Consider the following 14969-nt stretch of genomic DNA (forward strand, 5'->3'; position numbering starts at 1 on the left):
GACCTAGTTACTCTTCTTCTTTCACTCATTTTCTTCCAGCTCTAGTAGTACTCAGTTGGAAACCCAGCTTTGAAACACAGTTTATATTACACTTCTAGAAAGAGTTAACATGATTTTTGAAAACTCATGGCTCAAATTCATTCCTTTAAAGATGGCAAACAAAAAGGCTTGTGAATAACTTGCATAGACCTTGAGCAGGTGCTATCCTAATGAAAATGTTCCAAAGGAAAGGAATGGTAAAAGCTTCCTGTTCCCTGCAATTCAAAACATTCAGAAATGTTTCTTGAAGTCATATTTGAAGAGACAGGTTTCAGGAATGCACCAATCCAAAAAATTATACTACGTACTTATAAGGTGAAGTAAGTGAGATCTTTGCCATGATAGAATTTAGGGCCACAGTGCTTTCTCTACATATACCAGTGGAAAAAATCTTTCCTTGTTGCAGTTGGGCAGTATGGAGCAGGTGGTGCATTTTTCCTCTTTACACAATAGAAACAGTACACAGAAGCTAACTGGTTCAGAACCCACGTCTCCAGTTCAGATCTTAAATTAAGACTACATAAATGTTTCTGGTTTTCTTAAGGTTTAGCAGTTTCCAAATAATAATAATAATAATAATAATAATAATAATAGATAATAGATAATAATAATAAAAGATAATAATAATAATAATAATACATTGTTAAAACACTTATTAGAGATATGAGGAATAATGAAAGTACTTTAGGGTTTTGCTTTTGCACCAATATTAAAAGTTCAAGCCTAGAAAGAGGGCTTGAGGACAAGCTGGTGTTCATTTTATACTAGCTCGTATCCATCAATTATCCAGTTAAGAAACTGCAGTAAAATATGTTCTTTATATATTGCCCTTGGGCACCTGCCAGTTAGCATGGACTGTCTGAGTAATAGTTCTAAGAATTGCATGGAAGAAACTGGTAGAGGCCAAAATGTTGAAACTTTAATAATACCTTGGGATCAGAACAGCCTTTGGCCTTACACCATGTACTGTATATTTGTTTTGAAAATTCATCGCATTTTGAGTTTACTGACCAAATAAATATTAACTTTCCTCAGGGTACCAGTGAAACTTGGGGATGGTCTGCTTCCAAGTGCATGCATTTATTTCAGTTTCCAGTAGTGTCATATCACAGTTATAAGCCTAGAGTTTAAAGGGTGATTAGAGGTAGGCACTTGAGCCCCTCAAATGAAAGTCCAGAAGCCTGCATTAAGTCTGTCTGTAGTACTGCAGCAACAGAATTAGACATCTCAGAATGAGGTCCAAAACTGACTAGGAGACTGCTGGGAGAAATCAGCACTTTGAGCCACTGATGGCTAGCCAGTAAGAAATACTGAAGACAGAACTGGAAAGGCAACTCAGGATCCATAGCATGTAGTAGGCAAGACACAAATTATGTGGTTATCAGTTCTCACCTGGGAAGAGGGAATCTCAAATTGCAGTCCCAAGCCCAAGGATTGCTCATGCATTTTATTAAATATCTTCTTTATCTAAAGTACATAAAGAGTTGTAGACTCCTCCAGACACCTCATTGACCCAAGACACCTTAGCTTATCTTTTACAAAGCAGAAAATATCCCAAAGGAAGGATTGAAGAGCACCCCACTTATTCTGCCTCTCCTCTCTTTTGTCAAGCATCAGACCAAGCACATTAACAGTTAAGACAGTCCAGAGTGTGGCGTGACAGAGAAGTGACAGAGTTAACCATGCTGTGAGCCTGGTATCCTGCTTGTTACATTCTTCTTGTTGCATCCTGCTTATGATATGCAGGTAGACTCAGTGCTGCAAAAGGGTAAGCAGAAGTTGCTACCCCTACAATTCTCAGGTACTTTGAGTTTCAGTGTTCTTTTCTGAAGTTATAATCCCTGTTTCAAGCCTCCTTGCTGACACTGGGCATAGAGGTCCAGTTTTTGGAGAAGAGTGATAAGGGAGCAGCTAGGAAAAAATGTTAGAAGAATGACAGTAATAACCACACACCTTCTCAGAGTTGCTTCATCCACTTGACATCCATGGCTGTCTTTCATCCTCCTTCATTTAGCATGTCTTAACACGACTCCATTTTACTCCCAGACTCCATTCTCCATTAATTCTTTCTTACTGACTCCCCTGTCCCTGTACAAACTCATATCACAAGTGCAGGGTAAGCTGTACTGAAGTCCCTTTTAAATACACTTTCCAGGACTAATACAAGAGAACACCCTTACAGCTCAACCATTTTCTGGCTATTCAACTTAGGAACCAGCCATAAGGTTAGTAGAGGCAACAGTGCTTTATGTCCATGACCATACTCTTTTGAAAATTTATTACCAGTTGCTCCATATAAAGAACCCCACAAAAGTTTCTTCAAAGTTATTCTGCCTTCCCAAAGGTGAACCAAAATGACTCCCAGAAGTTAAATTAAGGTCTAACCAATACTCAGAAAAAGAAATATGAATTTACCTCACTAGCTACTAGTCAAAATATATCCTACAGTCTTCTGATACAAAGAAACTAAATTTGAATCAGTGTAGACACATACCTGCAGTCTTATCTGCATTTGCAAGGAAATTAAAGCTTCCTACTGAAGCAGTGACAAAATGTCACTAAATGTAAAGCTTAAGCGATCTGACAGCAGCCTTTGAAGCCAAATATTTTCTATATAAACAAAACAGCAATGGCATAAACTATAAAAATTCCCTCTGAATTTCCATAACCATGGATAACTATTTTTAATAAATGATCTTCTGTATTTCATACAATTTTTCCTGCATGCCTTCAGTATATATTTTTCAACATATCAGTGATTTGACAAGAATGCTTTTCTAAATTCTATCAGAAACTGAAGCTGATTAACAACAGCAGATAAAAAGTCAACTGCCTTTTTAAATCTGGCAGATAAACAACAAGCCCTGTCACAAGCGTACAAACTGCAGGAAAGTAGATGTAGTGGTAAAGTGCACTTTCTCCTAGGAATCAGTTTTGCCCACCTATCCTCAAGGAGAAGAGATGACTTTCAGTCTCACTCACTGAAGACTTACAAGTGAACTGCATAGTTTGGCACAACTGGTAGATTCTTGCTGAAGCTCCCTTCTGCTACAGGCTGCACTAGCCCTTCTTAGCTTCAGTTTAGGGGGAGTACAAGGGAGATAAGACCTGTGATGTTTCTTGAGTTGCACATTCTGACTCCAAAGATCAACAGCAAGCAGTAAGTAACTTCTCTAGATAAGCCACACACTAGCAAAACAGACAACTGTAGTGAAAACATGTCTGGGTATTGCGAGTTTCCTCGGGGCACTATAGAAAGGAATCAAGGATGCCTAGACAGCACATGCAGCTCTGGTCACAAGCTGCAAACTTTCCAACTTGGACTTCTGGGCCCCTGGTCAAAATAGTTTGATAAACAAGCATCCAGTGCTTCCTTTATAGCGACTCTCATATATCTCTGAAAACATACATAGATACATACATGCATATATATACATATATATTCATATGTACATATATGCACACTTTTTATTTTTGAATTGAAACAGAACTTGAAAGCGTACTGTACAGTAGGATTATGATTGATGTTGCAAGCATATTGTAAAGGACCACATGGGTCAGATGTAGCCCCCCCTGCTATGCATCAGGTCACACATTTCTTCCAAAAGCCTCTGGCAATCCCTGGTGTAGCTGTGGTCTAATGGTTCGTGACCAGGTTACATGATGGTTACATGGTTACGTGATAAATAATGTAGAATAACTGAGATATCTGAAGTGATATCTTTATATTTCCATTGAGGTCCAGAAATTTTGAGTTTTCACTGTTACCTTTTCACATTTCCTGCCCCATCAGCCTGATTTTTTCATACTCTTCAGAAGCTCTTTGAAGCAAAAGCAGCTGGGGACTTTTCTCAGGAGAAAAAGGTGGTTTTGTTTGTTTGTTTCTTTATTTCTTTTTTTTTTCTTTTACGAACAATCATCTATGGTTGTCAAGCCCTTTTAATAGTCAAAGTCATACAGAAAGAGAAAAGATGACTCACTGTATTGAAAGATTTAATTCAAGTTTCTTCTCTGCATGTGTATTCTGAAGCATAAATTCAAGTTTTCTTTGGTAGCTTAAAAAGTTGAAACAATTTCTGCCATTTTGTACCACTTGAAGATTCATCCATACAGTTACAAGATTGAATAGAACTATGCCATTTTTATAACACAAACTACTAGTCTGCTACTTGATTTTGAGTAAACATTGTCAAATAATGGAGGGAGGAGAGAAAAGGAAAAGAAAGGCTATCTTCTTCTTTTAAAATAAATCCCATTACTTAAAATAGCAATATACAACATCCCATGCTGATTTTTTATCCCTCTGAACTCATACTCCCAGGAAAAAAATGTTGTTCAGAAAAAGGTCAGGATGTCAGAACTACAGCTGGAGTGCTGCATCTGCCTTGCAGAGGAAAACTACTAGTTCAGGCCATTCTGACAACTTACAGCCGTGGTCCAGTGCACAGTTCCAGCTCCTTGCCCTTCATAGCAGCTTTCAGGCTTAGGTTTTCATTACAAAGAAACAGCAGCCTTTCTGCAAGCATTTCCATGCAAACACAAAGCAAATTCTTTCCCCAGAATAATAATTTCTGGTGACTCACTGTTTGCAGTTCCTGAGCCTTCTGAATTACAGCTGAAATGTCTCCCTGTTTGCAGAAGAATGTCTGATTGCCCTCAGACTGGTCACAGGGCCATTCAACAACATTAAAGGTGCTCATGGCACTGCTGGCCTGGTGGGTTTTGTTTGTTTCTCCCAAGGCCCTCTACTGCATTTCATTACAGTGCTACAATCTGCTTATGTTTCCTTTCTTGCTTATGTCTAATTTAAATCTACCCTTTATTAGTTTAAAACCATTACCACTTGTCCTGTCACTACACTCCCTGATACAGAGTCTCTCCCCATCTTTTCTGTAAGCCCCTTTTATATACTGAAATGCTTTAATGAAGTCTCCCCTGATTCTTCTCTTTGCCAGGCTGAATAACCTCAGCTCTCTCAGCTTTTCTTCATAAATGAGGTGCTCCAACCCTCTGATAACTTTTGTGACCCTCCTCTGGACTTACTCTATCAGGTCTATGAATTTTTTTTTTCTGGGGGCTACAGAGCTGAATACAGCACTTCAGGTGGAATGTCATGAGAATGGAGTCCAGGGAGAGAATCACCTCCTTCGACCTGCTGGCTACTCATCTTTTGACGTAGCCCAGAATATGGTTGGCTGTATGGGCTGCAAGCACACGCTGCAGACTCATGTCAACCTTTTCATCCATCAGTACACCCAAGTCCTTCTCCATGGAACTGCTCTCTATCCACTCGTTACCCAGCTTTGGGATTGCCCTGACCAGATGCATAGCCTTGAACTTGGCCTTGTTGAATTTCATGAGGCTTGCATGGGCCCACCTCTCAAGCCTGTCAAGGTTCCTGTGTGAGTCAGCACAGACAGGCAGCAGGGACAACCACAAAGCCATGGTTAAAATGCAAAGGGTAGATTGGCTCTGGTGCAGACCTGTTCTGCAGTGGAGCAGGGGATCATGGTGTGCAAGAGGTTTCATGCATTGAGGCCCCTCAAGGCAGCCAAGGGAGCTGCCAGGATCCGGCAGTCCTCGTGAGAAGTATCTGGGAGTCCAAGAGGGAGATAGACTACTGGAGTCACTCTGTACCTTCTGTCAGACAGGCCCAGCAGGGACACTCAGTAGAGGGTTTTCTCTATCCTCTCTCCACATGGCTGAAAGCACCAACACAGAGGATAAGGACCAACGGCAACAAGTCCCTGTGCGGCAGGCATGTCCCCTCAGGGACTTCCCCACCTTCCCAGGTGCCCATGCACAATAGGTATGAAGCTCTGTATGTTGATTTGAACAATACTGGGGAACAGTTTTCTTTTATCCCTCCAGTTGGAAGGATTGATGAGGCGAGGTAGAGTCAGAACCTCCAAATCAATATCTGGCTCCAAGTTCCAGCAGAACTTTGGTGGTGGTTTTTTTTTTTTTTGATCATGGGTCATTTTACAAGACACCAGGCCTGCTGACAATAGATGGGGTTCACCTGTCTCTAAGGGAGAAAAGGATCATTGCTCAGGAGTTAGCAGGGCTCATTGATAGATCTTTAAACTAGATTTGAAAGGGGAAGGATAAAACCAGGCTTAACAGAGACAAGCCTGGGGGTGGTACGAGAATGGTTAAAGGACCATTGCTAGCAAGGTTTATCGGTCTGTTGCCCCTGTTGAGGTAGAGGATGGAGAGCCAGGTGGCACCAAAGGCACAAAGGACACTGGTGGGTTAGAAATCACCGAAGTGCCTGGGAATGGTCATACAGGAATGAGGGCTTCTCCCTGCAAAATGTGACAGGATCACTAGCCCAACTGAAGTGCATCTACACTAGTGTATGCAGTATGGGCAAAACACAGGAGGAGCTGGAAGACATCGCGCAGCAGGAAAACTATGACATAGTTGTCATCACTGAAATATGATGGCTTGCATGAATGGAGCACTGCAGTGGAGGGCTACAAACTCCTCAGAAGGGATAGGCTAGGAAGAAGAGGCAGTGGGGTAGCCCTGTATGCTAGGGAGTGTTTGGACTGTCTTGAGATTAATAATGGTGATGGCAGGGTTGAATGTTTATGCGTAAGAATTAGGGGGAATGCCAATGAGGTAGATGTCCCGGTGGGCCGGCTAAACAGGCCGAAGAGGTGGATGAAATGTTCTACAAACAGCTGGGAGAAGTCTCGCATAAACAGAATCACAGAATCACAGAATCACAGAATCAGAGAATCATCTAGGTTGGAAGAGACCTCGAAGATCATCTAGTCCAACCTCTGACCTAACACTAACAAGTCCTTCACTAAACCATATCACTAAGCTCTACATCTAAATGTCTTTTAAAGACCTCCAGGGATGGTGACTCAACCACTTCCCTGGGCAGCCCATTCCAATGCCTAACAACATCTTTCAGTAAAGATGTTCTTCCTAATATCCAACCTAAACCTCCCCTGGTGCAACTTTAGCCCGTTCCCCCTCGTCCTATCACCAGGCACGTGGGAGAATAGACCAACCCCCACCTCGCTACAGCCTCCTTTAAGGTACCTTTAGAGAGCGATAAGGTTGCCTCTGAGCCTCCTCTTTTCCAGGCCGAACAATCCCAGCTCCTTCAGCCGCTCCTCGTAAGACTTGTTCTCCAGACCCCTCAACAGCTTCGTTGCCCTTCTCTGGACTCGCTCGAGCACCTCCACGTCCTTCTTGTAGCGAGGGGCCCAAAACTGAACACAGTACTCGATTTGCAGCCTCACCAGAGCCGAGTACAGGGGGACAATCACTTCCCTAGACCTGCTGGCCACACTGTTTCTTATGCAAGCCAGGATGCTGTTGGCCTTCTTGGCCACCTGAGCACACTGCTGGCTCATATTCAGCCGACTATCAACCAATACTCCCAGGTCCTTCTCGGCCAGGCAGCTTTATAACCACTCATCTCCCAGCCTGTAGTGCTGCTTGGGGTTGTTGTGCCCCAGGTGCAGGACCCGGCACTTGGCCTTGTTGAACTTCATACAGTTGGCCTCAGCCCATCAGTCCAGCCTTCCCAGGTCATCCTGCAGAGCCTTCCTACCCTCGAGCAGATCAACACACGCACCTAACTTGGTGTCATCTGCAAACTTACTGAGGGTGCACTCGATCCCCTCATCCACTAGCCCTTATTCTTATGGGGTACTTGAACTTACTAGATGACTAAAGGAAATACAACACAATGGAGAGGAAACAGTCTAGGAGGTTTCTGGAGTGTGTGGAAGATAAATTCCTGACACAGCTGGTGAGTATGCCGACATGGAACTGTGCCCGGCTGGATCTTTTGCTTGTTAACAGAGAAGGACTTGTGGGTGATGTAAAGGTTGGCGGTTGGCTTGGCATAGTGATCATGAATTAATTGAGTTTTTGATTCTTGGAAAATAAGGAGGGGGGTTAGCAGAACTTCTACCCTGGACTTCCGGAGGGCAGACGCCATCCTGTTACAGAGGTTTATTGGTGGAGTCCACTGGGAGGCAGTCCTGAAGGGCAAAGGAGTCCAGGAAGGCCGTACACTCTTCAAGAAAGAAATTCTAAAGGCACAGGAACAGGCCATTCCCACATGATAAACGATGAGCCAGCATGGAAGACTGGCCTGGCTGAACAGAGAGATGTGGCTAGAGTTCAGGAAGAAAAAGAGGGTTTACGACCTTTGGAAGAAGGGGTGGGTCACTCAGGAGGACTACAAAGGTGTCATGAGACTGTGCGGGGACAAAATTAGAAGGGCAAAAGCCCAACTGGAGCTCAATCTGGCTATTACTGTCAAAGACAATAAAAAATGTTTTTATAAATAGGCAAACAAGTAAAGGAGGACTAAGGAGAATCTCTATCCTTTATTAGATGAGGGGTGAAACACAGTGACAACAGATGAGGAAAAGGCTTATTTAAGGTAGTTAATGCCTTCTTTGCCCCAGTCTTTAGCAGCAAGACCAGGTGTTCTCTGTGTATCTGGAGAACCTTCCAGTCTCCAGCCTTACACAGGCCTGTCTGCTGTGTGAAGAACCACATTTTTCTGTAAGAACTGGGCTTTTCCTGGCTTTATGTGATGTTACTGGAATCCTGAAGGAGACCACCTGTTCTTTCTTTTGCGCAGAACATAATTGCCTTGATAGCAAACCAGAAGTGCTCTGCAGGAATATCTGGAGAAAAATGGTTCCTTTCTCATGAAGCTTGCAGTCTAACTCTAACCAGATTACATCTTCTATCTTTATAGGTTTTTATGTGTGTATCTTCATATGAAGGATTTGTATTTATTTTATAATAAATACTGCATCAATCCTACACTTGAAAGAAACAAACAGTAAATGTTTCAATGGCTGTAATGTTGTCATTACTGTTTTGTTTCTTGCAGAATTTCAGTATCCCTTTTTCCTCCTCCCCATCTTTATTCTATGCTCTATGGCATAGTTTACAACTTCCCATTTAAAACTGCAGAGTACTAACTTAATGTTACAATTATTGCAAAGAAACTCAAAAGGCAGTAACAATGTGTTCAGCTATTTTTCCCATTAAACAACAATTGTTCTTTTTCTTAAAGTTTACAGAATAGAATAAAAATTTTATAATTTTTCACCTTATGTGAGTATAGGTAGCTGTGAAAAACCTGATATGCACACTAATCCAACAAATCATAGAATCATAGGATCATGGTTCGGGTTGGAAGGGACCTTAAAGATCATCTAATTCCAACCCCACTGCCATGGGCAATGACACCTTCCACTTGATGAGGATGCTCAAAGCCCCATCCAACCTGGCCTTAAACATTTTCAGGGATGATGCATCCACAGATTCTCTGGGCTACTTGTTCCAGTGCCTCATCACCCTCTGAGTAAAGAATTTCTTTCTAACATCCACTCCCAACATACCATTTTTTTTTAGTATAAACCATTATTCCTTGTCCTATCACTACACTCCCTGACAAAAAAAAAATCCTCTCCTGCTTTCTTTTAGGCCCCATTTAGGTACTGGAAGGCTGCTGTAAGATCTTCCTGTAGCCTTCTCTTCTCCAGGCTGAACAACTCCTGCTCTCTGAGCCTGTCTTCATAGGAGAGGTGCTCCAGCCCTTTGATCATCCTTGTGGCCCTCCTCTGGACTCGTTCAAATATGTCCATGTCCTTCATGTGCTGGGGACCCCAGAGCTGAACACATTGCTCCAGGTGAGATCTCACGAGAGCAGAGGTGGAGAATCACCTCCCTCGACCTGCTGGCCATGCTTCTTTTGATGCAGACCATGATATGGTTGGTTTTCTGGGCTGCAAGCCCACATTTCCAGCACATTGTGAGCTTCTCATCAACCAAAACTCCCAAGTCCTTCTCCTCAGGGCTGCTCTCAATCCATTTTCCACCCAGCTTGTATTTGTGTTTTGGATTGCCCCAGCCCAGATGCAGGACCTTGCACTTGGCTTTGTTGAACTTCATGAGGTTTGCACAAGCCAACCTCTCAAGCCTGTCAAGGTCCCTCTAGATGGCATTCTTTCCCTCCATCAGGTTGACCACACAGCTTGGTTTCATTGGCAAACTTACTGAGGGTGCTCTCAATCCTACTGTCCATGTCACCCACAAAGATATTAAACAGTACCGGTCCGAATATTGACCCCTGAGTAACACCACTCGTCACTGATCACCTGGACATTGAGCCACTGACCACAGCTCTTTGAGTTGCCATTCAGCCAATTCCTTACCACTGAGTAGTCCATCCATCCAATCCATGTCTCTCTAATTTTGAGACAAGGAAGTTGTGCAGGACAGTATCAAATGCTTTCCACAAGTCCAAGGCAGCAGATGACACCAGTTGCTCTTCCCTTATCCACCAATGCTGTAACCCTGTTGCAGTAGACCACCACATTGGTCAGGCACAATTTGCCCTTACTGAGATCATGTTGTCTGTCAGAAATCAACTCTCTGATCTTCAGGTGCCTTTGCATAGTTTCAAAGAGGATCTGCTCTCTGGTCTTGCCTGGTACAGAGATGAGACTGACTGGCCTGTAGTTCTTCAGGTCTACCTTTTTTCCTTTTTTAAAAGGGGGGTTATGTTCCCCCATTTCCACTCACTGGGAACTTCACTGGACCTCAGTGACTTCTCAGATATGATACATAGTGGCTTAATTTTATCTGCCAGTTCCCTCAGTACTTTCAGATACATTACATCAGCTCCCATGGACTTGTCCACCTTTAGGTTCCTTAGATGGTCTCGCACCTGATCCTCTCCTACAGTTGGCAGTTCTTCATTCTCCCAGTCCCCCTTTGCCTTTGTGACTTGGTCAGTGAATCTTCTCTCACTTTTCCTTGTTCATCCTGAGTAATTTTCAATGCCTTTCTTCCCATGCTATGAAAGCTCATTGAGGGCCTACAGTGAAGAGCCAGCCAGACATTAGATGAAAAAATATACAGAGCTTTCTAAGTATTTAGAGAATTTTTCTATAGCTCTGATATGTTCAGCCTATAATGACTGGCTGATTACAAAGGCACATGTGACTAATTGTCCACCTTTACCTTGCTTCAATTTATACTTCTCCTTAGTTCCTGGTCCGTTGCTTTGTCATGCCTTTAATGTTGCTTATAACTTTGCTTTTAAATTCTGTTTAAGTTTTGACATTATTTACTTGGTTTACATACTATAATCTTTTCTCTTACCTTCTACCCATATCAGCTACTTAGACCATTAATGCTTTAGAACATTTTTGCTCTGCGATTCTGCATTGCTCTGAGCAGCACAAGAACAATGAGGGCAGATGGCTGGCACTAAAATAAAAACCCAATTTTAAATGATAAATCTGTCATTTGATAAATTGGAGCTTACAATGATCTCTTTGCTAATGCATCTAGAAATAATACCTGTGGCAAACAAGCTATCTGGATCTGTCTGTAGTATTTATCTTTTTAACTTTCTGCATCACTCCTGCTTGAAACACAGAATATTTTAGCTCATCCAGGACTTTTCTGCCATTCTTTTTCTTCTTCTTCCACAGAGAATGAGAAGAAATTGTAACCCCAACTTTCAGGCCACAGAAACTCTGATTTTAATTTCAATGAGATTCCAATTTCACATTTTTATGCTATGGATCTCTCAAACAAGTGCTACATTGCAGATGTTGTCACTAACTCACATACTGTCCCCAGAAGAGTTGTCCCCCAAAGAGGTAGGAAGCTACTACTATTGCACTCAAGCATTTATCTCTGTTAAAACAAATATTGATATTAAAAAAAAAAAAAACTGTGTGATTAATAAAAATCTATGCACGTGCCCATGAACTTGCAAGCATGCAAATCTCTTTCACAGTAAGTAATAACATCAATAATACTACTGTGTTATCGCATGATATTTGTCCTCCTTTTAAAAAGAGTTTTATGCTTGGTCTGGAAAGTTGGAATGCAGGAAAACTATTTATTTATTTATTTTGCCTAATTGCCATTTTACAAGAAACATTCAAACTGGAACTCAGAAAATGCTCATATTTCCTTAAAAGAAAATCCAAGTTTGACCTGTTCTATAAAGAGGAACATACCAATTGTGTATGTGTACTTTTTAGTGAGTGAGAATAGATGTTAATTTTAAACCCTCCCTAAGGAAAAAAGCATTTCCTAAAACACGATGGCATGGTTAGCTTTGAAACTGCCTGCTGGACAAAGAAATTTTAATTCAGATGTGCTTTCAGAACTCTGCATTGTTTAATAACTGGCAATGATTAGCAGAAAGTATACTTTCAGAGAGGAGTAAAAAGGGTCAAAGGCAACTACAGCAAGAGGGGATCTTTCTCAACAAACTTTGTTCTGAAGTTTACTGTCAGTTTGTTCAACCTCAGTACTTTACTGAAGCTGTTCCTAACAAAAGGAGATATTGCTAGACAGTGTAACTGAATGTTATATTAAAAACTAACGTGGACCTGACTTCTGCTTTTCTGGGTCACCAAGGTGATTTCCATAAATGCAGTAAGTTTTTAATTTTTTGACCAATTCTTTAATTTGCACTGACTTTAAGATGTTATCATTCCACCAATTTCAGTGCTGAAGTATCTACTTTCTAATGGTAAAGCAAAACACACAACAACAACAACAAACACAGACTTCCTGAGTACTAACAAATTTAATTTTTAGACATGATTATGCAAGTAGAACAAACTAAACATTGGCTTACATGCACAGGTAACTTAACTTCTGTGTATAAAATCCCAGATATTTTATTACAATATTCTTCCTGTGTGATGGTCTGCTATTACTTGCCATGCTTCTTTGTATTTTTGAATTTCAAGGAAAATTTAATAAATTTGACTTTCCTAGGTCTCTTAGGAAGCTCCATTACCATAGTTTGATCCTCTGCTCAACTTCAGGTTGTTTTAGTTTTCAAAAGATAACATTCCTTCACCACCTTTTTCAGCTTATATTTACTTTCTAATGTTCAACAATTTGGAAACCAAGAGACTTTCCTTTTAGTAGAAATCACATTTGTTTAATGCCTTTAATACAAAGATAATTCAGATCTTCTGTGGAATCTCTTTCCTAACCTACCTATACATCCACAGGTTTATGTCTAGAAACAAGCCTGTCTCCTCCATGCATTACGCTCTGTGGGGTACTGAAAAAATGGCCTCTATTAATTCCACCTTCATTTTTCCTGTCTTTATCTCTGAACTGATCTGTTCTCATAGCATTGCATTGTTTTGTGTTGTTATATAGACTATAATTACTTTGATTTCCCTGGAGGATTAGAATATACAACAAAAAGCCTCTTGCCATCCTTTTTGTCTATATCCAGTCTACAGTTCCCACCTCTTGAGTCACCATCAGAATTACTTACCCTTTATTTCTGACAAGTCCCTTCCACTACTCAGCTGATGCATGTAATTGGGCTCGTGACCTACCTGCTCTGTGCAGTAACAGAAACAAAATCTTTGAAAACTTTGGCAAAAAAAAATTACGCTATTAAGTTATCCATTTTCAGAATGAAAATTGTAATTTTTGTAATTGTAATTTTGCAAATTTTGAAAATTTGTAGTTCTGAATATGTAACTCAGAAACCTTGAAAGGTGCATAGGAAGATAAGAGAGTAAGTCTTTTGTACAACAAGTCTTGTACTTATTAGAGTTGATACATTTTACCTATGGCTACATTCCATTCTGGCAAAAATGATATAACAAAATTTAATATTGGGACGTGATTTACACACCTGTGTTGATCTTCCTCGAAAGACTGTTATCAATTATTATGATAAAATTATGCCTTTTTCTGAAATACAAAATGTCAAAGCCTTTATAATCCCTGATGGAAAGTGCTTGGACCACAAGTTTTGAATATGTGGTCCATAGACCCTTAGCATTACAGATTTCTTTTCAGGCATTTCTGAATGCTGATTCCAGTTCATGTGTGAAATTTAACAAAACCTATTAAAACTGTGACATTTCTAGTTGGGTCTTATATCCACCAGAAAATTTTCAGAAGCAGCAGATCAAAGCGTGGTGAAAACTAATGTGTTAGATTAAAGAATATTTCCAGAGACTTCACTAAAGCAATTGTCATCAGAAACATTGGTCCCAGTTTTTAAATTCTTGCCTTTAATTTTCTATCTGTTACAAAACTCGGGCATAAGTAAAATCTTTTTGATACTTACCTGATTTTTAGATATAAACAAAGTTGTTAACTTGCTCAATTTTGAAAACTATGCCCAGAACTGCATGTAATCACAGGGAACTGTTTTTTGTTTGTTTGTTCGTTTGTTTTTATGTTTGTTTTTGTTTTTTAAATATCCATCCTCAGGGACACAAGTATTGCCCATGGAAAAAATATCAGCTTGTCCAGGTATGGAGGGAATATGGCTTGCTATAACTCTTGTTTGAGAGGTTTCTGTTTATTACATTAAAAAAAATGACAGTGATTCAAATTATTGTTTTTCCTTCGGGACTTCCTCAAACAAAGGCATAGCCTTATGTACTGCCTTAATACAAGTTGAATGTTCTGGAATGTTTGAGGACACTGAGAGTAAACCAAGTGTTTTTGCCTATTTATGGTTCTAAAATAAAAATGACTTCCAAAATAATGTTATTAAAGACTATAATATGCTTTTTTCCTCTTTTTACTCCTGAAATTATATCTTTTCAAATACTCAAGCTTAATTCCTTAAATATCCCCTGTAAAACAGTATTTCACATAACTTTTACCTATTTTTATATTTATTTATTTATATAAATGACATTTTACTGAAGGATCCTAGCATGGGCAGTTTGAAGAACCCATCATTGAGATGGCCAAAGACAAAAAAAGTGGTCTCATAGACATTAAAACTGCTTGAAGACAATACTTAACAAATTTGTAGCTTCATTTGCATATTTTTCAAAATCATTCTGTTGCCAAGAACTATAGACAATAATTTTGGAGAAATATGTTCCTTTTGTCATATAAATCAAAAA

The 14969-nt window shown here is 40.3% G+C and overlaps 1 long non-coding RNA gene across 1 annotated transcript in view; it reads left to right on the plus strand.

Moving 5' to 3' along the window:
- The window catches only part of LOC121066170, a 65965-nt gene that overhangs the window by 15220 nt on the left and 35776 nt on the right, over positions 1-14969 (plus strand). The gene's annotated exons all lie outside the window — the stretch shown is intronic.

This window comes from Cygnus olor, chromosome 2 (genome assembly GCF_009769625.2).
Source record: "Cygnus olor isolate bCygOlo1 chromosome 2, bCygOlo1.pri.v2, whole genome shotgun sequence".
NCBI lineage: Eukaryota > Metazoa > Chordata > Aves > Anseriformes > Anatidae > Cygnus > Cygnus olor.